The following is a 27,647-nucleotide window of genomic DNA, read 5'->3' as shown; positions in this document are numbered from 1 at the left end:
TGAAACCGCATCGACAATTATTTGAACGGATGCCAAGCACTTTGCAGCTACTTAAGAAAGCAATTTACAGTATTTCCTCATTTTCTATCTCTCTCCGTTCGTGCTGTTTATTCCGCGACTCACAATTTTCAGTATTATTTTAATTATCAACTTGATTATAAATGAAAACAGCTCGAATTGCCTTGAAGTTGACATTACCAATTTGCCATTAAAAAACCTGTGTTTATTTGACGTGCAATTTTATGCTTTGCTAATGCACTTGAAAACTGTATTTTCATTACATCCTGTCCACGAGTACTTCTATAAAATATATATAAAAATATTCCAACACTTGGAAAAGAATTTCTATAAATCAACAACAAATAGTATTTTACATTTTCAATTTGAATTTGTAAAAATAAGAATATATATATTACGGTTACAGTACATAATCGGTAAATATATCTACTTTTTGAAATAATTATACGTTTACCGATTATGTACTTTTACTAAAGAGACTAATTTAATTTGTTCCTGAATTATTTAATTTTAATATGCTTTCAATTTTGCACTAATTATATAATTAATTATTTTAACAATTTTGTAATTAAGTAATTTGGTTGTAATATATACTACAGTTAATATTTTTTGAAATTTTGCATAATTTTATTTATTTTATTTGTGAATCATAATTGTATAACGATTTTCTTTTATAAATTATTTGTCGTTGAAATAGAAATAAATATTAATTAAAATATTAAAATTAATACTTTTGTACATTTTAAATCAATATAAGTATATTATTTATTTACAAATTTTAATTAAACGACGAATTTTTATAAATAATTTCCAGAAAGTTAATTTTTCAAATTTAGACATTTAGAAAATCAAATCCCCTATTATTAAATGGATAATTTCGTTTTCTCAAATTTTAAAATGTATTTTGAATTCACTTAATTATGTAATTGTAGTGGAAAATACAGTAATATCTCGCTTAGTTCGGGTAATTGGATTATTTGAAACGGAACTAATCGAGGACTTTAGTGAATCCGGTCTTACCGATGTCGCACTATGCGAGGAATTCTTGTTAGATGATACCTCTAGTGTGTGTATTAGAAGTGGGCCAAAACACGCCCTTAAAATATTTTTGTCAAACATTGAAATTGAAATTTCTATAATATAGTTTTTAAATCTGCGGCGGGTCACATTTGGCCTGCGGGCCATAGTTTGCCCATCACTGCTCTAGTTATTCAATGAAATAGTATTAATTTTTAACATTTTAAAACCAAAATTAGAATATAAGATTTTCATGGAATTGTACGTTAATTAATTATTATTTTTTTATATGTAAATTCTATTTAATTAAACATTTTTAATAAGACAAAATATAATGAAATTACTTTTTAATAATTTACAAACTTAAAAAAATGCTTTTATATTATAAGCTGCGAATAATATAAAAATATACGAGCTCAAAGTACAATTCATATTTGCTGAGGGAAATTACAATTTTTCAAGCTTATTTTTTAGCTGAACTTCATTTCCGTCGGTGTTTATTTATATTTGTTTGTTATTCTCGGCACCAGCGAGAAACAAATTCGCATTATTTCCTCGACTGGAAAATTCATCGCAATTTCGCTGCGAGTCAATAAATAACACGAACCACAGCAAATCCAGGTAATTTCAAATAATAAAACGAAAACGAATGGAATTCCAATAACCCCGGAATACAAAAAAAAAATAACGAACTATGTTTGCTTTTCACGATACAATATACACAGTATATCTCGAAGGAAATGAAGTTCTATCGCTTTTCCAAACAGCGCAGAGAAAACAATAATAATTTCTAAAGATTAACGAGCGAACTTGCTCAACAAAAATGAGAAATAAAAACATATTTGATCTCGAGAGTGCCGTAAATTTCAGTTGCTTTTATAAAAACCCAGCATTAGCGGTGTAATTTATATGCGGATTTCTCCCCCTCGAGCCATTCGTTAAGTGTATTCGTGTAATTGCAATTTATTTGGAAAAATATTATATGAAACCTCTTTATTAAAATTAATATTTTGAAGCGATGGGAGTACGAAACGGCTCTTGTATTATTGATTGCGTTTGATGATGCTTAATAGATTAGTTCGTGATGAAACTTTCAGAAGTTCGATGGATTGGTAAAGAATTAGGGGAATTCCCCTGGAATCGAACAGAGGTTGTTGAATTATTTAATAGTCCGAGTCAATTGTGTAGTTATACAACGCGCACGGCTTCATTGTTGAGTGAAAAAAGCATTAAAGAAAAGTAACCCGAAAAAGCTTTCAGACTGTAAGTAATTAGATATACCGAATTAGGAAAGCACAAACCAATGAAAGTATTTCCAATTCGAGTAGTGAAATTTTATTATATTGTTGGCTACTACATACATTATACTTGACAAGTAATACGTAGAAAATGTGGACACAGTACTTACTATTTATCAAGTATAATAAAACGGCGTTAACGTTAAAGCACGGTTAATTCAAACATCGCTATTATTTGCTTTAAAAAAAATTAATATCTATGATATAACACATTTTTAATTATTTTAAAAGGTATTCTGTAATTTGTCATTGTCTTTCTTGTAAAATTGTTTACTGAATGGCAGATTTGCGGAGTTAATTTTATTGTTTAGCTTATAAAATAAGTAAACACTAAGACGGTCTTGACAAATTTAATCCGAACCACGAAACGTAGATTGAGACCCGGATATTCGGAGTTTGTACTTCCTAACTTTTTTAAATAGAAAGTTATAATATGTTTAATGTTAGCTATTAACTACATTATACTTGCCAAGTAACGCGTACAAAGACTGTGGTTCTTACCACAAATATTACTACAACTATTTAAATATCTCGTACTACTTATTAAGTACTTGTAGAAGTACTATGCAATTTGATATATTTTGCATATGCCAAGTAACTTTTTTAAGTGGAAAGTTCTATTATGTTGGTATTGAAAACAAAGTAGTTTTGTTGCAACTATTTTATTATTGCACAAGTACTTGTACCAGTTTGATTAAACGGTATAAATATATTTTTGTGTAACTTTGAAAAGTTGTAATAAGATTAATGTTTGCTACAATCTACATTATACTTACCGAGTACATATCTACATGTACAAGTTCCATAAAACTGTTTGAATATATCTTTGTATGACTTTGGCTATTTTCTAAGGGAAACTTGTTTATATGTAATGTTGGTTACCTACATTATACTTATCAAGTATCGCGTATAAAGGATGTTCAATACATTACCATTCGGGTGTGCTTAGTATCATATATTTTATTACTTTTTTTTTATTATTGCACATTGCAAAGCAAGGACTTGTATACATATGATGAAACTATATAAATATATTTTGCATAACTTTGACAATTCATTTTAAAGAAATTTGTATTATGTTTGATGTCAGCTTCTAACTACATTATACTTGCCAAGTAGTGTGTATTAAAGTCCAAAGGTGTCCTCAGTATTGTACACTACCTTATCAAGTACTTTATACAAATATGATGACACTGTATAAATATATTTTTTTCATAACTTTTGCTATTTTTTTAAACTAAATACAAGTTATGTTTAATGTCAGCATCTAACATAAGTTAACGGTAACTAGTGCAGAAGTGTGCTTAGTATAATAGATTTTATTATATATTTTTGTACAAGTACTTGTACAATTATGCTGAAAATTTATAAATATATTATTACATAACTTCTAACTATATTGTACTTATCAACTTGTAGAAAGGATTTGTAAATCTGATGTTTTGATTCTTTGATTTTTTATCATGCTTATATCTAAAAACCTGACTAAGACTTATAGATTTAATTAGTATAACAAATGCAGTTGTTTATAATCTTTCTTCATTAAAAAACTGCAATTAAACCAAACCAATTTGCTTCATTTCAGTTTGAAAGCAATAAATCTTATCAGAATGCTGCAATTAATTTAATTATTTAGATTAAAAGCTATTCAAATTTCAAGCAAAAAAAAACCTTTTGTTTTGGTGTCGTATTCCCAAGAGCAATAAAAAAAATACGGGATCTGGGGGATCTGTGCAACTGAAACGCCAATCAGAAACACATTTTTTTTTTAAATTTATTTCCAGTTGCGCCACGTCGCGGTAGAAGAAGAAGGAGAAAAAAAGACGGAATGAAATAACAGTTGCGAATCCATTCGAAATGACGTAACAAAATAAAAGAAATAAATAACCTATTTTTCTGCCATAAACATGATTCATTGGATAAGCCGTGAATCATATTGTTGGCTTTTATTTCTAAGTTTATAGAATTATTTTATATTTTCAGAATTATTTATAGTTTAATCTTAAGCAGATTTGAAAGTTTTTTTTTAAAGTATATTGGATATGTAAAGTAAATGTTGATTGTGGGAAATTATAGTTAAAATAGATGAAACCTTGATTAAATGAACAACAACTTTTACAAATATTACGTTGAATCGATGGATTCTTGGAAGCAAATGATGAAAAGAGGTTTTAACTAAATATTTAATTCGTAATGCAATGAAAATGCACATTTTCTTTGAATTTCTTTTTACATATGAATTGATTATTCTCTATATTAATTAACATTATATAACAATTGATTTTCGTAACATGATACAATTGTTTATGTAGTACTAATTAATATATATTAAAAAAAAGTTTGGCATATTTGCAGTTAAATTGAAAATAATAAAAAATAAGATGTTTCCAAAAAAAAATAAAACTAATTCAAGAATTGTCCAAATCTTCAATTTTTTTAGTTTCTACATATATACTATATTAAAATCCAAATTTAATATAAAGAATTATATAAAGACTATATAAAAAATTAGCAATTTTCTATTTATTTTGTAAAATGAAAAAATATTCATAGTGTATCAAGTGTAACCTTTTCAACAATTTATAAAAATGTTAATCTTAATTTAGTAGTAAATATAATAAATAATACGTAACAATATTTGGTATTATTTATCATTGGATCAATGACCAAACTTCACTGATAAAATGATAAAAGTAAAAAAAAACAAACTATATACTCTATCACATAAAGACATCCACTATTCGTCTCAATAGAATCAGAAAATCTCCGCTAAATAAAAAAATGTGAAAATGGTACAGATTAAAAATCTAGCTAAAGGAAAGTTGAAACACCAAAGTTTTGTCTTTATGTTGAATATTTAATGATTTAAATGACATTATTTCAATCATTAATTGACATGACTTAATTTAATTTATATTTTTGTATGTCCTTTTAAATCAAAAGAAAAGTTAATAATTTTTGAGTAATTTTTAGAAAAATATTAGAAAATTTGCTCAATCTCCATTACAAAATATGCGCAACAGATAAATTTATATTACCATAAAATATATACAATGTTTAATAATTTACTGGTAAATTTGTAAAATTATAATACTTTGTTAACGTTCACATTACAATGGAAATAATTAAACACATCTTTAAATTGCAGATTTTTCTATCAAGATAAGAGCAACAGAAGTCTTACTCTTTTATAATCATAAAATATATTAAATGTTTTGCAGTTTTCTAATAGCTTGTAATATTAGAATATTTTATAAACTAAGTGTTTATAAAAAAAGAAAATAGGAAAACATGGCTAAATTACTGATTTGTATATCAAAATATGATGTTTTCTTATATAAAATGTATACCTCTAAAAGTTTTATAGTAAATTTGAAAAATTATAAAAACCTATTAACTAAGGTAGGTACTATAAAAGACAATTACTAAATCTCGGTTCTAAATTCTAAATTAGTATTATTTACATATTTTTAAAAGATAGAGAAATAATATGCTCTTATTAAAAACTTACTCAACTTTAAAGGTTACAAAAATATCTCGCGGATAATCGAAACCGCACTAATCAAGGACTGTATGGAGAAAAAAAAGTAAGAATCCTCATATTAACAGATTAAAGACCTCTTTTTTCTATAATCATAAACGATGTATTTGTAATAAAAAATATTATTATCTAGTAAAAAAAAAACTAAATATTGATGATTAATTCATTCTAGTTATTATTAGATTTATATACTAAAAAGATAGAAATTTGATTTGTAATTAACAAATAAGTATATATATAGCCAAATGGTTAAGTCGCTCTACCCACGATCGAACCGGCGACGGTTCGAATCCTGGTCAAACCATGCCCTTTGTGAGCCCTCTCGGTGCTTGCAACAATAGGGCCATCGTTCATCAAAGTCAAGTGAATGAGGTTTCAGCTGAAGGTCCAGCCAAGTCGATGGACAATGACAGTGTTAAGGACAGCAGCAGAATCACAGTCAAAGGAAATAGTGGAATTGCAGAGCATCAATATACTACTTACAAGACGACAATCAACAAATAAATTAAAAAATCAAATCATCATAATGGTAACTATCTCCTGGGAAAGATTATCGATTTAATATCAACCACGATCTTAAATTTACTCAATGTTGACATTGATGAACATATTGTGAATAAAATTATACGACATAAAAATAATATATTTTTTCAAATTTGACGCTTTATTACAATAAAACAATAAAAACTAAAATTTGGCAGAATACTCATACGAAACGTAATGCTTTTTTAAAAATTTGTTTTCTTTTTTATGAGGACGTCACTGTGGATTTAATTCATCAACGCTGTTTGTGGTTTGCACTTTGCAATATAAAAGTAGAGCAAAATGCAAAAAAAAATGGAACGTAACACACATAAATCTGACGTTAAACGATCCGAGTTAGGACCTTTCCTCCGTAACAAAAATACATTAAAAACAACCCGAAAAATAAAGGGAATGATTCATCGGAATGCATTCGTCCGCTGCGTTCCGTTTACAGGAAGGAAATCTCACCGAAAGTTTTCTAATCCGGAAAGATGATGCTCGGAGTTACGAAACTCCTGATGTAATTTGATGGCCGCGTAAACGGCGTTTATATACAAGGCAGGGATTATTATTATACACTGTTCCATTTTCGACGGTTACGATAATATTTTCTTAACTTCTAAATTTATTCCCGACTTATTGCGACTCTCAAATAAATTCTACTTTTCACGTGGATATCGAAAAAAAAAACTAAATATATATATATAATAAAATTAAAATAATGATGGTAATTTGTGTTGATATTTGCATATATTGTAAATATCGGAGTTTATGCGGCGGGAATCGAGGAATGCTACACGATAAAAGTCCTTTCTTGGATTCTGCTTGGAGTCATAACCGATTCCGCGAATTTATTGAGTTGCGCGATGCTAAAAAAACGATCGGATGAAATCAGTAGTTAGTGGTGAAGCAATTGATTCCAGAGGTGCGAGTGATCCTGTTTATTCGCGGATCGATATTCCTGGCGTCGATGCGGAGCGTGGAAGGTCCTTTAACTGCAAATTAAATATAGATAGGGCCAAAGGTCTGGAGTTGCAATGTTTGATGACCGGCCAACTGCGCATAGCATTATGATGGCTATTTGAACCCGAATCGAATCAATACCATTATTCTCACCGCAACGGGCAGTTAGTTAATTGATTGCCAGAACCGAATTTAAAACTTGCGACCATCGAGGATTTCGATCACTTGCTTATAAATAATTCACGAAGGAGGAAATAACTATTTTCGGACACGGATTTTCTCTGGGATTTCGAAAACATGCACACGTTATATTTCCTAGATCGAATCGATGTATCTGGGCGAGACGCGAGTTCGCTCGAGAGGAAAATCTATAGCGAATGGCGTAATTAGGAAAAGGCCTTATCGTCTCGAATCAGCATCCAATGTTCGTTCGTTGCTGTCTGACGCATATAATAACTTTAATGGCGTTTTCGACGGAGCGAATAAATTAAATATAAACACGAGCGGAGAAATGAAAATCATAAGTAAATATAATTCGAAGCTGTTGACACATGCACGTGTCGCGATCTCCAGACGTGCAACATTTTCAGGCCAAAGTAATCCACTGCAAGACCTCGTTGTATATATAGAATTTGATTTTATCTACAGGCATTGAACAAAATCAAATACTAGTCTAACGTAATTACTGTTTGCCTCCGGAAAAGTTTGTCTGATTACAACAAACAAAACTATTGAACTTCTTGATGATCTCAGTTTGGATCGATGCTACGTGTTAAACGTATTACCTAATATTTATTAATTAATCGTCAATAAAGTATAATTTGTAAGTGATAAAAGAATTGGCGTAACTAGAAGTGGATGCACGCATGTGCGAGCAATAGGATTGGATCCTTTGACCGAATTTGTGGGCCACAGGTAAATTTGTATTTGGAGAACTCATACAGATTTGGTCTTTTTGATTGATTTTGTACCTCATTCGATTGCTATAACAAATAATTATACGTTTTGTGTGTTACAAAACATTTCATTATCGATGTTACGTGTTTAACGTATTAATTAATCCTCAATCAATTATAATTTCTCAGTTATACAAAAAAAAACAATTAAAATGAATGACATAACAAAAAGTGGATGGATGCGAGCAATGGCAATAGATTATTCGATTGAATTCGTGGGCCCAACGTAAATTTGGAGAACTCAATCAAATTGGGATTTTGTTTTTTATTATTGATAATTGATTATTTTTGGAGTCTCTAGGATACGTTTTTGTATTAGTTTTCAAGAGACTATAATTAAAATACATCTTATTCTTTGCATTCTATGGATTCCATTAGCTCGTGGGCCCATATGTACCGCATTTGAGGCATCATCGATAAAAACGTTTTAGATATTACAAAAGATTTATTCTTGAAATGATGAATATCTAAAAATCTAACTTATTACATAAGAATGATAAAAGAAACATTATAGAATTTTCAATAGACTCAACAAGTCCTATCTATATATGAACTGAACAATTTCATGTAAAAATAATAAATTTATATTCAAAATCTCGAATAAAAGAAACAATATTCATTTAATTTTGTCTTTAATAATATAAAGTACAATTACATTTCTGTTTTTTGTACATTTCGCAGAACCAATCGCTCTATACATCTATATTACTATGCTGACCTTAAGAATTTTATTATGTTTGCACGACGTTCACATGGAATCAATTGCACTTGCGTTCGATTTTGCAATGAAGTCGAGCATGGAATGAAACGCAAATAAAATTTGGATGTTTACAGCATCGCTAGCTTTAAAAATATTTACATAACGTTGAAATTGATCTGCAAATTTCTATATAGATTTTTAAAATTTAACCACATATCTTACTTAAAATATTCATAAAACAATTCGTCCCATAGTTCGGATAATCGATTCCGCGAATTGTTTGAAACCGAACAAATTGAGGAACTTCAAACCGCAAAAAATTAAATCAAAATCTTATTTGAATTGTCAAAGTGAATTTATTAAATCGGCATTAATAATAGTCAAAAAGAGCGCAACAGTAATTTACGTAATGGCAATTTACAATGCAAGTGATGCTAATCAAATCTTAAATAAAGATCCGGTGTTTTAAAACGATTTAGTCGTTAGGTTGTTAAGCTGTTATAGAGAAGATTTATAGTTTACACTTAAGTCTATATTGATATTGCCTACTACTTTTTTATTGCTCATTTCAAAAGTCTTTTGTTTATAATATTACACAGTTTACAATCTTTAATCATTTTTATAAATATATCTAACTAAATCATAATTCATCGGATGATAAAAGTGATTGATTTTTTTGTTACTTTTTCAATAGAGCTCTAATTTTGTTTTTGCTAAATTGAGATTGAGTAATTAAATTACTCAATCTCATTTGATTAGTTTGATTGTAAAAGATACAAGTAATCTAAAATTTATTTTCATCAGTATTGATCAGTTAAGTGGATATTGTTGAAAAATATTTAGGGAATATTTTCTTTATATCTGGCTCTGATTTAGCCATAGTAGGTACATATAGCAAAAGTTACATTTTTTAAAAGATTTTGTTTACCTGCGTTTTGACACGTATACTGTGAAATTCATTTGATGATTTAAGACTGTGCTTATCAATAAGGTGATATTATTAGTTTGATTATAAAAGATTTCATCACTTTATTTTTAGAAAGATTCTACTAATAGTTGACTATGATTAAGGTTAATGCATTAAAGGTTTTCAATCCTATATAGTATAGCAAAATCTATATCCTGAAACTATTTCGTTTTTCAGCGATGCTTTTAATGCGGAGTTAATTTGATGGTTTAAAACTTACATTGTATATAAGGAAATCTTTGACCTTCTCAGGTTGATTGGAAAAGATTTTTTGACTGGTGAACTAGGATTTTTTCAATTTGTCATTACTATTATGCACTATACATTTAGATGTAGATTGTTGACCATTTTTTTAAGAAGAATTCTATAAATATATTATGTCGTGTAATTTTATTCACAATCTGTTCATCAATGTGAACATTGAGTAAATTTAAGATCGCGGTTGATATTAGGTAGGTAATCTTTCCCGGTGGATAGTTACCATTATGATGATTTTTTAAAATTTTTAATTAGTAGGTTGGCTGTGGTCTTGTAGGTTAAATTCAGTAGTATATTGCTATGCGATCCCACTATTTTCTTTCACTGTGAATCTGCTGCTATACTTACTCTGTCATTGTCCATCGACTTGGCTGAAGGTCCATATGCTGAACCTCATTCATTTCACTGTCCATCTGTGACGAACGATGGCCCTAATGCTGCAAGCACCGAGAGGGCTCACAAAGAGCTTGGCTTGACCAGGATTCGAACCGTCGCCGGATCGATCGTGGTAGGGCGACTTAACCATTTGGCTATTCGTGGCCCTTCTATAAATATTAAGGATCAAAAGTTGTTTAAACATTTAAACTATTAAGCTCTTGAGTTTTGATATATTTTCAGAATATTTTCTCCTGACAATTGTTCATTTTCTTTGAAGAAATATACTGTATATATTAGAAACCTGTTGAAGTCTATGTAGCAGGATCTAGCTTCGAAAAATGTATATAATTCTTTCATCTTGAGTTTTGTTTTATTCTTCAAACTTTTCGTTTTTCAGAGATAGTTTTTTTAAAATGAAAATGTGGCTGTCGTTACGTGCATTTTGATACGTATATTGTAGAATTGATGCGATGATTTAAAACTGTAAGGAACGAATACCTGAGGTGTTTTTACGTTCGGTGTCAAGGCTGAGGAAACGGATATTGATCCCATCTCATCCACACTCCATGGACAGACACCCTTTGAGCATTAAGTTTAAGCTCCACTACATCTTGTCACAGGGTCTTCTATATTTAAAACTCCCATCAAGCGGAACGGCGTCGTGCGTCTATGCAAATGGATTAAGGAAGCATTAATGGATAATTACGGGGAGGACGGTTCATAAATATTTCAAGCGGCTGCCCGATGTGCCTATATCTCTCTTTCCTTCATTACCCTCTTCAAGTATCGATCTTTCGAAAGTGGGTAAAATGAGAAATCGAACAAAAGGAATTGTCCATGATCGGGAGAGCAAAACCGGGCTTCAGATGCACGTGCACGTTCCGTGGAGGAAGCCCCTTTCGGTCAGTCAGATGCTGTGCAACATTTTCTGCATGGCGTGCCGGCACAATGTAAATTTCGAAAGACTGTTTGATGCACAGGTTTCTGCTTGATGTTGTCTAAAGCTTTCATGTTTTCATTAGTCCGGTAATGTATATGGAAGCCCGGAAATAGATGGGCAAAGAGTTTCGAGTGTATCTTCTGAGCAGAAAACAAATATTTCGGATCCGCAGGAAGATATATAATATCGATCTTCGCGTATGGAGCGTGTGCATATGTGGAAAAGGAAATTGGAATCCCGTGTGTTTGTAGGATCCCATTCGAACGCAGAACGTTTTCAATTTATTTTCCCATCGCCCAACCGATGTCTGTAATTCCAGGCCACCTCTTCTCTATCCACTCTTCTCTACTCCACCACTTCTTTCCTCTACTGTTCTCAACATCCCCATCTTCTCCTGCTCTTTTGATGTGTATTTTGCGAGAATATGCAACGCAGAACAGGAATGTAAAATGCACTTTCAAACGGAATATAATGAAAGGACCTCTGATGCGGACGCACGCCTCTCCAACCCTTCTGCAAACATATAAATATTAAAATGCATAAACCCTAATCCATGCCCGATACTCCGTCTCGCAGAAATCCTATTAACGTCATTATATAATGGAAAATCTAATGGATTAACTCCTAAACCTTTTAAATAATCCTCCTGCTCGCTGATTGTATTAATACTTAGTTTCCAAACAAAAAAATTACCCATCACCATGGACGTAAGCCTCAGCATCATCCATCAAAAATTGATGAAAACTATATTGAATAACGGTTTTTTTAACAAAAATAACGCATTAATTCCGCTCCAAGGCGATTGCATTTTGTGTCGTATTCCAATTTGCCATGTGATCGATACGTGAGCATGATCAAAAGCAATTGTCTACTGTTTTCAACATATACATACATTCTTCGTTAATCCAGTTAAGCCATTAGTTTACGTAATGAAAATGATTGGTTGCTTCACGTTTAGAGAATAAAGTTGGCTTGGATTCAGCTAAGCTTATTAGAGGATCTTCATAATTTTATTTACAAAAATAAATGTCTCCCAATTATTCAATGCACTCTGACTATTGGCGAACATCCAAAGTAAGTGATTTCAATTTGCTACATTCAAATCAATTACCGTTCACTTGTGTAAGCCTTCAAGCGAATCGAATATTTTCCCAATAATAATCCTTGTTTTGCTAACTTACTTTATTAGTTTTTGATAGCTCAATGGATTATTTAGGTTAGATAAAAGTAGAAAATATCATAGGAAAAGTTATAAATCCCTGGGATCAGGAAAAACTTTCCCACCTACAAGAAACTTTGTCACCTTCCGTGACTTATCGAGATTGGCCACAAATGCAATCTAATATTAAATACATATTTTGTAACTGCGCGTTTTTATTGAGTATATCCAAATTTTTTTTTTATACTAAGGCTATTGATCTGCAAAATCCTCGTGCAAATATGCGGCAATTTGTTGAATTTGGGTCGATTGCCAATTGTCGTCGCTTCAACGATCAGCCAATTTATTAAATAATCTACTTACTCATAACTATACATTATTCATATTTAAATAAATCTGTTGTACATTTTTCAAGTATTTTAATCTCGACTGGAACACCTGTATTCTATAATATATTCGGGCAATGGAAAAGTTTGCGCGGCGAGGAACGAGGAACCAGAATTTCAGCACTTCTTCCGTTATTTATGTATGCTTTCTCCGCTTGCTCGCGCAATATTTTTTTTTTGTTGATTTCCCTTTTCTTCTCCCTTCATCAATTTATTCCATCGCGAATCTCCATGCATTCAAGAACGAATTGATGGAAGAGTCGACACACTTCCAATATTGTTCCTCAAGTGGATTCCCTCGAGGGGTGAATAAAATTTACAATATATAAATTTTAATTTTGCATTTTTTTTTCTGACGTCCGGATTTTTCATTGTATTTAAATGAAACCCTACGTTGTTAACAGATTTTTAATTATTTCATGTGCATCAATATAAACCATGGGTATTAACGCATTCATCACAAAATAGAACATGTCAAAATAGAACGTATCAAAAAATATTGATGTTATATTAAGAGATTTTTTTTATATTTATGTATCAAAGAGCTGTAAACCAGGAAATTTTAACCTACCTTTAGATATGTTTCACTTATTTGGTTTAATTACTTCAACGATCGAAAGAGGAAGACAACAATGAAATGATTATATATAACACCGATAACACGTTTTTCAAATAACGCGCATCAAATTAAAAGTATTAAAATACGGTTGACTATACTAATTTTTATAACGCAGTATAATGAATCATGCTATAAAAGGATATATCATACTTCTTTAGATTCTAGTTCTTCAACATTAAATGAAACATTTTCCATTTATATTTTTAATTTTTACATCAAAAATAAGTACTTTAATTGAACTAACTTTATTAAAAGACTTTGGCTGTAAACTGTCTAAACATTCTTCATGATTGAATTCATTATAAACCCTTCTAAAGCACAACATGGTTTCGTTCTAACACGATAATCTAATTACACGATCAAAAATTTGCGAAAATACAGCGTGTATTCGGTTAACGAACATAATCCTTTTGATACTCAAATTGTTTGTTAACCAATCATCAATTCAAAAAGCTGTGATTTTTCATGAAATATGTACGAAGAAAATTAAAGTGTTTTTCATTAATATAACGATTGACTTACTAATTTTACATGATTTGTCCACCTAGTTTGTCCACAAAATAAAACAATATTAATTTGTAGACATAATTCGCTTGTATATTTAGATCGGATTTTTTTTCTATGTCATAATTGACGTAGGACAGTGTTACTTTATTTGCTTCTATTATAGAAATTGGTCTTATGTAAGATGGAATTAAAATTAGTGAAATTCCTCGCGAACAATTTATATTTCGCACTGCGAATGTGCGTGTCTGGGACGAGTGATGAAGTGTGTTTAAAATATATAAATATATTTTGTTTTAGTAAATATTATTTACAATATGATTTGCGTGGTGTGGGTGTGGAAACGGCCGGGAATGTCGCGGTTTTGCGTAAACCAATTAAATCATGTCGCGAGTGTTTCTGGCCTGCAGCCAAGGATCACCTGGGCACGATCATCGGGCCAGACGCAATATGGAATTTTTTATATTTATTTTGTTCACAAAAAAATAGAGAGCTTAAAGAAGCGAAGATTGGGAAACCCGTCTTGTATCAAGTTCTTAGCGCTTAGTGAAAAAGCCCTTTACTTTACATGCACTCTTTTTTTTCTCTCTCTCTTGTGATGGCATGGAAAGCACTCGGACCCTCGGCATAATGGAGTGTAAAGCTTTTTCGCAGCCAAATAAATCCTGACGCCTTTTACTGGAATTAAAGCAATCCTTTATGCAACGTATATACATATTTCCCGGTCACTTTGTTCGATTCGCAGGTGCTTGCAATTTCCTTTCTTGAATTTTCCTTTCATGTTCGATTCATTATTCGAGTGATCAAAAATGATGATTACGATGATTATAATGATGAAATATCATGAAACGCCATTAAATTGGGTCACATTCTAAATTTACTTTAATTTCGTTTATTTTTAACTTGCCATTCGACACCAATCATATTTGAAAACTCGAAAAAATAAGAAAACTATGTGATTTCTTCAATGGTTGCTCCAAATTTTATTATATTTTCAATCTATTATCATTATTTAGGAATATTTTACTATAATGATAAATACTTGAAAACTGAAGACCTCAATATGTTTTTTTTTAATCAACAAATTTTCATGATTACAACAAAAACAATTTAAATAATTGTGTTTTAACAATTAAATTGTCATGATTATAACATAAACAACTAAATAGTATTTTAATAAGCAAATGCGCAAAAACTGTTATTCAACAGTTGCTCGCATAGACACATAGTGATAGCTGTGAGAACAGAATTTTGACATTTTATAGTACCAAACGCTTCATATAATAAAATAGTAAACATATCATGTTACCACATTTTTAAATTACCTTCGCTCCCTTCTTTCTGATCATGACAACGCTTGTCCAAAGTTAATGGCTCCATTCAGTGGCGCTAAAAGAAATGGATGGGTCTGTGTGCGAGGAAAGTTAATGGGACTCAGAAATTCAATGAAAGGAATGATTGAATTTGAGGGCCCCATGCATTATATTAAATACTAATAATAATAACATTCATTGCAGCAAATCACCATACTACAAACTTAACAAAAAAAACATAATAAAAATAAATAATGCCATCAATTTTATTTGAGGTATTTAGGCAAATTTCAATTTGAGGTCCCCATCATTATTAAAAAATAACTTCTTTTTTAAATTATATGTCTTGTGGGCCCATACGCAACGAGCCCGCTGTACTCCCCATTACTACTCTACTGGCTGCAACCGTATATTAGATGTGACTAAATTCATAGTTTGTATAAAGTATAGTAAATAATCCTTTTTATTTTCCTTTTATTGATTGACACATCACTCATTTCAATTATTTTAATATGCGTCATCTATATTCTACATTTTAATAGTTTATAGCAGTAATTCTCAACCTTTTTGCTGTTAGACTCAATATATTTGTTAGTAGTTGTACAACTACCTAATTCCTAAGTGTATTTTACCAGTTCTTCGTTGTGACACATGGTGACAGCTGTCATTTTGCGACTCATTAAAAATTTAATATAGTACCAATCGCTTAGTATGAAACATTAACTATCCTTGAATTACCATTACATTCTTAAATTACCTTCGCTTCCTTGCGATCATAACAACGCTCGTCTAAAGTTAATGGCTCCAACCGTAAATTAGATGTGAATAAATTCATAATTTGTAAACAGCACCATAAATAAAACGGTTTATTTTCCTTCCATTGATCGCGCCTTCACGAAATCATCACGCCGATAGAAATAACTGTTTATTATCTTCGGAAACGAAAACCTATTATACAAGTTTTTACTCTCGGCATGCCCAGCTCATAATAATAAATTGTATTAAATTATAAATCAGCATTGGAGGAAAACACATTCCAACAGTGCATAACCTTTCACATCAACCAACGTTTTTACTTACAACAATTTATAGAAAAATAAAGAATTATAGAAATACCTCGCACAATGCTGATTCACTATAGTAGGGTTTGCAAATTTCACAAGAAACTAAATTTTCTTTAAGCAAAATAAATTTTGAAATATTAAAATTATTGCACTATGCGAGTTATACCTAAAAAAATATTCCACTTCTTGTTACATAAGTTATAATTGACTGTTTTCTGTTAGAATTGTTTTATATAAGGTAAATTTACTAATTTGAATTAAAACTATTTTCATTTAGGAGTCTTGTTTATCGTAGCGCATAGAGCAGGAATTAGTCTTTGTTAAAATAATATTTTGAAAAACTGCCTACATTATTGTTTGTTTGTGTTCGTAGCATGCAGACAGTATTATTTACATAGAAAACATTCATAACGTTTCAGTTCGAAATGCGCTGAAAATAACTTTGAAAGCCCAACCCAAACGCTAGAACGCTGTTGTCTTTACTGAAAATCTGTAAAAATGGATTTTCTCTAGAGATAACGAGTTTTAGCCTAAAAAATATTGTATTTTCAGTTAGAAAAACTATACTTCAATGTAAACTGAAGGTTGTAATAACATAAATTTTGTCTTTCGTCGCTTTGAACTTGTGGCCTCGAGGATGAAACCAATAATAAGATTTTCTTGGCAAAGCTTTCGTAACTCAATCAAACGGAAACTCGCCCTCTCTTTTATTCTCATTATTTCGGTTATAATCGGCATTTATCTCGGTCGCTTTTCCTAAATAACTTTCGTGAAACGGTTGCGTGAGACACCAGAAAACTGGGGGAGAAACTACATTCCTTATCGTTCCCCTAGCATTTCTCTTTCTCTCTCTCTCTTGGTGTGTTCGTATTCTTTTTTTTTTCTATTCATTCTTCCTCTTCGTTCACAAACATTCTTGAAGATTACGAAAACTGATTGCATAGTGGAATTTATTAAAATCCATATTTTACTTGGAACTGTGGGGATGAGGTTTGGATAAAGAAAAAACACGGCTGTTACAATTTCCTAGCAGGAAGAGGTTTTGTATTATTTGTATTTATTTACATCAATCATAATCCTAGGAATGTCACAGCTCATGGGATTCGGGCTATACCAATTTATCGGTACATGATTTATAGCAGTTACGTTTATAGTCAATTGATCGTGTCTTTAAATGCTTGATTATTAGCATTCTGTGGTTCTTTGTTGGGTACATGCTATTCCACCTATTTGGATATTTTCTAAATTATAAATGCAGTTAAAAGGATGAACCATATGGTAAAGCCTTATAAATATGTAATAACAATACTTTATGTAAAGTATAATAACTGAATTTTGATGATTAAAAATATCAATTTTAACATACGATTTAATGTTCTTCCTCGATTTTTGTTTTTTTTGTACATTAATTGTGTATAAATAAATGATTGTCAGGGTTAAGTGGAGTATTTGTGAAATTATTATGCAACGATATGATTTCATTTTGTCACTTCTCTACTTAACTCGCATAGGATATAGAATGACTTTGACAGTTTGCAATTCATAAAAATATTATTTGTAAGTCAAAGTAGTCGTAAGTTGAGAAGTTACTGAATGTAATGTAAACTTCAGTTAAGAAATCATATATATATAATCTATTACTATCTTCTCTATTCAACATACTAATTAAAGATAAACTTAAGCAAATCTTCAAAGAGAAGTGTACACTTTGTTTTGTTTCCATTCGATTATGTAACGTAATCATTACGTGATTGGATTGACATAAACGGTGTTTACTTAATTTACCTTGTAATTTATGCTCTTAGTCTCGGTCCAGCGTTCCAATTAATATAAGTAATCCTTCATTATTATCAGTACACACAAGGATACTGCTTCTACTGAACACAATCGGATTTTGTTCAATATTATTTCCATAGAAATGAACTGCGACTTTAATATTATATAATTATAATTAATTTTGAAATCTGCTTGTCTCATGCTTTGCTGACTTATGAAATTAAGTATTGAAGTGATTATACTGTGGAGCAGATAATGAAATTAAATGAAAATCGATGATGAAAATACAAATTTAAAAAAAATAATATCAGTATTCGAATAAGAAACTCTTTTGTTTTAAAATCTATGGCGGGCAATATAAAACCTCTAAACGGGTCTAATTTGGCATTAACTTTTTATTTTCTTGATTAGTTATAATTAAAAAAGAATAGAGTTTTAAATATAATAAAGTTGTACTGTATAAAACTTAAAAATTATAAATAAATCATAACCAAATATAAATTTGATTAATTGAAAAATAATTTTAAAGAAAGTATCCACAATGTATTTATATAAATAATTAAAGAGATAATCTCCTGTGTTTGTGTTAATATAAGTCCTTTTATATGAAAAATCTATAGGAAATGTAGTAAAATTAAATAATAGTAAAAAAAATCAGAATAATATGTACTTCTTGTATAAATTATTAAAGAGTTTAATAGTTCTTTTTTGTAATTATTTTGGTATGACTTTCTTAAGAGAAAAATGATCACAATTACAGAAAATATCATCAAAATATAAACATTTGTGTAAGTAATTGTTTATATTGTGGTTGTTTTTTTAATTTAAGATTTCAATTTTAAATAAATTATGTCAGTAAGAGAAAGGTCAAATCGGTAAATACAATGAATATTTGGTTAACGGATTAAGAAAGTGTTCTATTGACGTTACTTTTGTTTGTTTAAGCCGCTTCTTAATTCGATTATCGATTAAATTGAGAATGTAATAATTGAGAATCATTTATTTAAAATAAAAATTAGAATATTTAATAACTAACTAAATTATTCAAAAATTAAGAGAAAATAGACATCAAAAGATATATATTCTTATGAAACTAATTAGAGTTTGTAGTTATGTAATGTGTTTATTTTTACATAACTTTTATTTTAAATGAATGATGCAAGTTTTTTAATTGAAAAAACAAATAGAGAATACAAGAAAAGAATGAAGAGAATAATTAAAAGAAATGACTATAAAAACATATACTTTATTATGTACATTATTAAAGATATTGTAGTTATTCGTATCCATATGACTTTTAGGAAGTACCAACCTTTAAACGATGCCTATCAAAATTTCAATCTGACGTTTAGTTCACAAGTTGCAGTGGTTTGAGTGACGCCACTTTTGTGTTTTAAAAATAATGGAAAAATCTCAATTTCGTCTGTTGATATAATATTGCTTTTTGATGAGAAAAAATACCGTTCTAGCAAAGCAATGGCTTCATAAGTGTTATGGAACTCTTCTCCATGGAGGCAAATGGTAGAAAATTGTTTTTCTGATTTAAAACGCGGTCGTACAGACGATGGCAAAAGCACCCAAATTTAACAATTGTTGCAGAAAACATAAAAAGCCCACAAATGGTTTTAGCCGATCGTAAATTAAAGTTGCGTGAAATAGCTGACACCCTGAAGATATCAGAAGGCAATGTATTCAAAATTTTGCATGAACATTTGATCATGAAAAAGCTCTGTTTGAAATGGGTATCACGTTTGCTCACAGTGGACCAAAAACAACAACAAGTTGATTATTACGAGCACTGTTTGGAGTTATTCAAGCGAAATAAAAAGGATTTTTCATGCACTCTGTAACAATGGATGAAACTTGGTTCCACCACTGTACTCCAGACTCAAATCGATCGTCAGCTGAGTGGACAGCAAAGGGTGAAAGCCGTCCAAATGTAAGCTGGTAAGGTTTTGGCCTCCGTATTTTGGGATGTGCAGGGAATTTTATTCATTGATTACCTTGAGAAAGCAAAAACAATCAATAGCGAATATTATATTTTTTTATGTCGTATAATTTTGTTCACAATCTGTTCATCAATGTGAACAATGAGTAAATTTAAGATCGCGGTTGACATTAGGTAGGTAATCTTTCCCGGCGGATAGTTATCATTATGATGATTTTTAATTTGTTGGTTGGCTGTCGTCTTGTAGGTTAACTTCAGTAGTATATTGATGCTCTGCAATTCCACTATTTCCTTTCACTATGAATCTACTATCCTTAACACTGTCATCGACTTGGCTGAATGTCCATATGCTGAACCGCATTCATTTCATTGTCCATCTGTGATGAACGATGGCCTTATTGCTGCAGACACCGAGAGGCTCTCAAAGGGCCTGACTTGATCAGGATTTGTACCTGCGCCCACTATATCCTTGGTAGGGCATCCGAATATTATATAGCGTTATTGGTGCGCTTGAAAGAATAAATTGCGAAAAAACGACCACAAATGAAGAAGAAAAAAGTGATTCTTTACCAAGACTATGCACCGTACCACAAGTCGATCAAAACGATGGCAAAAATGCAGCGTATTTTGAAGCCATAAATCGTTTTATAAGAAAGCTATCGAAATGTTAGAGAATGAGTGTATCGAATGAAGTCGAATATTGCCCAAAAGTTGTAGTTTTAATAATCATCGTTCCAACAAGACATTTATTTTAAATAAATTATTTAAGTTTTTTTAAATAAGATCTGAGAATTAATAAATAGAATTTTTATCAAAAGATTTCTATTTATATGTAAATAATTATCTCCTGTTTATTCAAATAAAACTTTTATTTTAAATTCAAAATGAAAGTTTAATTGAAAATTATATGTACAATAGAATGCATGAACGATAAGAGTTACTAAAAAATATTATCACAAGATGTATTTTCTGTGTAAGTAATTAAAGTATTTATGTTTTTTTTCTGTGTATATTTTCTTAAACTATATAAACTTTATATAAACTCTTTATATCATAAAGAGATGGACTTTTTTAAATCAGTAATTAAAGGGTTTATAGTTATTTCATATATAATGTAAGTTGTGTTTAATTGAAAAATCTATAGTGAATGCAGTTAGAGAACGAAGAGATCGGGTTTATATGCGGAAACAAAAGCTTACAATCGTTTCGCACGTTCCAGTTATGCGACAATAAGGATAATCCATACGCTGCTGCAACTGGTGACTGTGTCCTCCATTTTCTGGGGGAGGATAGGCGGATGATGATGGTAGTGGTGGTGGGCGTTGGAAAGCTCGACGTCCTTCCGCCATCTGGCGCTCCTCCATTCTCCTCCGCTTAATGACAAATCGCCGGTATTTAATTTGAAAACACGGACTGCTGCCAAGTGAAACAATGGACGACACGTTATTGTGATTTTAACGATCATTTCCACTTCTCGACACGTTCAATCCGCAATTATTCATATGTCTTTTACTGTTTACCTAAACCATAACACCGTGGTAGTTATATAATAAAAACAAAAAGAGAAAAATACACAGACACACACATACTGAAGGTGCAATTACCACTTTCATATTTTTAGCCCATTTACTGCTTCCTGCTTTTATATGTGGACTGCATGTGCATGAGGAACGACTCAAACCATCGATCTGCGACATGCAAAAGAGACGTCGTCTCACATCTGCGAGCTTTCGTGTTCTGCTGTGATAAAACATTTCCGCTTTTATGACCCGCTGTAAAAATATTACGTATTTTACTGCGGGAAAGTATATAAACATATTTGCCAAAGCACAGCGCTAAGATTAACTAACATCTGTATCAAAAATACTAAGTTCAAAAGCATACATGACGAGTTATTTACTCCAAGCAACCATCAAAAATAACGACAATATCTTCTTTTACAAGATCATTTTCGTTCAAATTTATATGTTTTAAGAGGTCAGTGAACCGGGGTAAATTACCACAAATGGGGTAAAAATGAAATTTTTGAAAGAATATTAACTAACATATGTATATGTATTTACTTTTAGCCTAAAAACAGCATCCATAAAAAATAACGACAATATCTTGTTTTAGAAGTTGATTCCATATTCGAAAAAAATACTGCAAATGGGGTAAAAATGAAATTCTTGAAGGAATAGCATAGCATCAACAATAACGGCAATATCTTCTTTTACAAGTTTATTCCCAAATAATATTGTAAATTTTAGTGAAAAAAAACTATACTTTTTTTAAATTTATAATTAATATGTGATTTTATTGCTTTCAAATCAAGCTGTGAAAAGTTTCTAATATGTTGAACATGTAGTTTATGAAACATATTATTATATAACTGATAAATATAATGAAGAAGAAATTATTTCGAATAAACATAGGTAAAGAGTTGTAGTATTTCAACCAAGTAATATTGGACCTTCAGGCAAATAGTTTATAGACCGTTCAGATGAAATAAAAGAAGGTTTCTGTTTTAACGCAATTGGTTGGTTGTCAAAGTTAGTAAGAACTCTATGAAGCTACCTAGGAAAGCTAGGTTATTTGGAAGAATTGTATAGTGAGGAGTGTAAAGTAGTTTAACACATGCCATCTTGAAACTGATCAATTTTTCCAATAGATGTGCAATTTCTTCTTCATCCAAAACAGTTAGTTTTAATCGAATATTTTAAAAGACATATTATGAAAGGTACTGTAAATAATGAAAAATATAACTTTTAAAGTTTTACATTTTGACCCGCTATGGAAGTATACTTGGAATATGATTTAGTTACTTACCTTACTGACCTTCAGCCAAGTCGATGGACAATGACAGTGTTAAGGATAGCAGCAAATTCACAGTCAAAGCAAAGAGTGGAATCGCAGAGCATCAATGTAAAAATTATACTACATAAAAAAAAGTTTCAATTATTCATTCGTTAACAAAAACAAATGAAACATAATAACTTCAGTTTACGTCATGACAGGATAACATTTACATGGAATATGATTTATTTGCTTATGATTATGTGACTTCGTTTAGCGCTAATCGTCAAAGAACATTAAACGAGATACATACTGTATTTACTTTTTCTTTGCAAAAATAATTCGAATTTCGATGATTAAATTATAATGTATAATTGGATCTTTGTAAATCTGTTTGTAATTATCGATCGAACTTGGGAGTTTGTTCATCATGCGAGTGACCGGCGGAAGATAATCGCATTTATTATGCGGGATTTGCGCTCGGAAATAATTTCGTATCAATAATTGCACGATAATGCAATACAATTACGTTACTTTGACAACGGAAACGATGGTAATATGCAAATGCACATGATCAACGGTTCGGAAATACCATTTCCATCGTATTTTAATAGTCGACCACCGCAAATGTATTAAATTGTTTTCTTTATGTTAGTAGTGTTGCTTCATTAAATTAACTGGCTTACGCCCAAGCCACAGGTAGCCTCGCCCCATAATCGATTCGAATATACAGAAAGTTTACTACTACTTACTTCTCCTAATAAAAAAATGTTAGTATTCGTTGTGTATTATGTTTTCAGTTTTCTGTTTTAAGTACATTGATTATAAGAATAATCCATTTTCTCAAAAAAGTAGATTTCAAATTATTAATTATGTTTCCCGGGATTTTAACTCTCGAGGTATATGTTATTTTAAAGAAAGTATGCTTTTGTTTTTGTTTTTGATTTTTCAAATATTTTAATTAAATCTATATGATATTCTTATAAAATGCAAAAAGAATACAATAAACATGTTTATTATTATTCTTAAAAAAATACAACAAAATAAATTCCATATTTTGTTTAACTCTATCACCCAGAGTAGTATTGAATTTAATATGGATTTATATAAATATACTTAACATAAGACGACTTAATATAAGTAAACTTAACACACAAAAGTTCAACTAGACTTCTTGAGATAACTTACTACTTTAATTAACTCAACTTAAGTGTACTTGAATTATGATACGAATTAAGAATATAAATTAAGTATAGTCAACACAAGATGCAATTTATCAAAATGACTCAATTTAAACTATGACTAAATTTAAGTATATTTAACATAAGAAAACTTAATTTAATTATAGAAATATGTATTTTGTCAAACTGACTCAAGTTTAGTTGCTGAAACTTAAGATGACTTATTTTTTGTCAAAACGACTTATTTTAAGTAATTTAAGTTGACTTACCATAAAATAACTTTATAGCATTCGTGTGGTACTCCTAGGTACTAAAAATAATTTATTTATATTCAGGGAAAGGCCCAGGCCCATTCATCACAGATGGACAGTGAAATGAATGAGGTTCAGCATATGGACCTTCAGTCAAGTCGATGGACAATGACAGAGTTAAGGATAGCAGCAGATTCACAGTGAAATGAAATAGTAGAATCGCGGAGCATCAATATACTACTGAAGTTAACCTACAAGACGACAGCCAACTTACAAATTAAAATAAAAAAAATCATCATAATGGTAACTATCCACCGGGAAAGATTACCTACCCAATGTCAACCGCGATCTTAAATTTACTCATTGTTCACATTTATGAACAGATTTTGAATAAAATTACACGACATAAAAAAAATCAGGGAAGAAAGGCTTAATCTTCAATTTATATGCAAAACTATTTTTTTTTGTTTTCAAAATGTATGAATATTAATTATATAGTTTATTATATTTTATTTTATAATAGATGAGGGGTCGGCGAACAGTGGTGAATTACCCTAAATTTTATAAGAATGAAATTATTGACGAATGTAAGATTAAAATTATATAATAAAAAGAAATAGTTCTTTTTATTTTCAATATGTATAAATATTAATTATACAGTCAAATATATATTAGTTAACAAAGAAATGGTTTATTAAAATCGATATAATTTACTTCATTAATTACAGTAAAATAAATATTTTATTTAACTTTACATTGACGTTAAACCGATTTGTCTGTTAAAAGCATTAAAATAACTTATTTTACGTAAATGGAAGTTACCAAAGTAAATAAATGTAAAGCTTTCGACTCTAAAGTGAGTGTATTTTCGATGGAAATGTAAATCGAATCAATTTTACTTTCCGATGTTTCTATTTACACTGATCCAATCCATTGTTTCTTTTCGGAATAATCTGTGTTCGAGCATTTTGTGAAAGAGGACCGATCGCGTCATTGATGCCTGAGATGAGATGTAATAGCATCTCAGGTAATTCAATCGGAATGATATAACGACACGTAAGACGAGGACGCGACGTGAGGTTCGGTTACGTAGCACGAAATTCAACCGAGGGGATTTGCTACGTAATAATGGATTGCATTTTCCTGCTGTGCACAAAAGGTGCAGGAAGGTACGGATGAATAAAAGATCCTTCCGTTGATCCTTGACGACCGAACGGTTCGCGCCTGCTGCAAAATCGATACATCCTGGTGACGTCTTAAATTCGAGAATTATTACTTTTCCCAGGCAAAAGTATATCTTGTCGTCGTCGTCTCTCGATCATTGTGACCGCTTTCAAATATTCCGTGAACACTTTGAGAGTATAAAAAAATATATAAGGGATGATAATAAAGGGAAAGATAGATTGAGTGAAAAAAATGTATGTGCATGTGTAGGATGAAGAGGGAAGAAGAAAAAAAAATAAAACTTTCTTCAATTTAAGTTCCGATGTGTTTTCTTTTCCTTTTGGTCTTCAAACTTCGGAGCTTCATCACTTAAAAATTTCACCTGAAAAAGAGCGAAAGGATTTACGCATAATCCAGAAACTTTCTTGCGAATAACGAACTTTATTTTCCGCAGCACTTTTCTTTCTTAGTCCATTCCTACAAACGTTACTACTTGAATATATTAGTACTTGCAGTAAAGAGAAGTTGTTTTAAAATTTATAATCTAAAATTTATTATCTTGAATAACGTTTATTTTCATATTTATAAATACAGCAATACCTCGCATAGTGCGGATAATCAGTCCGCGAATGTTCGAAGACTTTAAAATCTTATCAAAATTAACCCGCACAAAAAATGACTACAATTTATTTTTAATTTATCAATTAAAATTTAAATTGTTTTAAAAATTTTAAACCGATTTAACATACATTATTAGTTCTGCAATAATAGCATTTGCATATATCCTTTTTTATTTAAAGTATACTTAATTTAAGTAAACTTTACATAAGATTACTCGATTTGAACATATTTAATCTAAAATGACTTAATTAAGTTGCTTATACTTAAAGTGACTAATTTTGTTTACTAATTTTTTATTTTTAATTCAAATTTACTTTGAAAATTGCAAACCGGACTAAAGAAAATCCAGACTTATCTAAGCCGCACTATGCAAGTTATTTCTGTAGAAGGAATTTGTATTTTTTGTAAGCTTATAAATTATTAAAGCGATTGTAATGTGCTTTACAAAGATGATATATCCTTTTTATTTTAAAGTACATTTTCGAGCTAAAGTAAAGGACGTGTATTAATATTTCTCTCGACATGAGATTGAAATCTTTTCGACTGAAAGAGAAGCTCACAGACACAGCGTTATTTGGTTGTCGCTGAAAGAAAATAAGTTTTCGCTTGGAATGAATTGCTTTTGGTCCAAAACAAAATTAATATTGAGGTCAATACTTATATTTATTAATTAAGGGTCCTTTCAACATATACAAGAGAATTGATCAAAAACATTCTCTATAGAAGGAAAAATATTTTTAACAAGCTTCTTACATTTAATTATTATTAAATACAGTTATTTTTGCGTATGGATTCAGTTCCGCAATAACATTGTAAAAAACCAATCTACTTATTTGTACAACAAATATAGCTTTCATTTCCAATTTTTAATAATTAATTACTCAATAACGAATATAATTGGTAAAAAATAATTGATACATTTAAAAACAATTATGGTTTTTATAGTCGTGAGTGTGAAAGGTCGTAAGTTGAGAAATTATTGTGCAACTTTGAATATATCTATTGTCACGCCATCGTTTTGTATATTTAAGAAACTTTTCAATGTTTAAGTATATTTATTAATGAGAATTGTAAACATATGTACATAAAAATGTTTAATTTATGACTTTTATTTATTTACAATATATAAGCTAATAACTATGAAAATATTTTACAAAAATTATAGATCACTAAAAATTAGTTTGTTAAAATTTACTAATCAAAATCACTATGAACTTAACTACTTAAAAATAATTGATACAATTAAATATAATTATGTTTTTTTAGTCTCAAGTGCAAATGATAGTTGAGAAATTATTGTGTAAATTTGAAAATATCTATTGTTG

General features: G+C 30.1%; 1 protein-coding gene across 1 annotated transcript in view; it reads left to right on the top strand.

The window, feature by feature from the left end:
* Positions 1-27,647, top strand: part of LOC108560451 (nuclear transcription factor Y subunit beta) — a 48,411-nt gene that overhangs the window by 10,229 nt on the left and 10,535 nt on the right. The gene's annotated exons all lie outside the window — the stretch shown is intronic.

The sequence above is a fragment of the Nicrophorus vespilloides genome, unplaced genomic scaffold, assembly GCF_001412225.1.
Source record: "Nicrophorus vespilloides isolate i.1.1-1 unplaced genomic scaffold, Nicve_v1.0, whole genome shotgun sequence".
Lineage (NCBI taxonomy): Eukaryota > Metazoa > Arthropoda > Insecta > Coleoptera > Silphidae > Nicrophorus > Nicrophorus vespilloides.
This window is presented reverse-complemented; position numbering and strand designations above follow the sequence as displayed.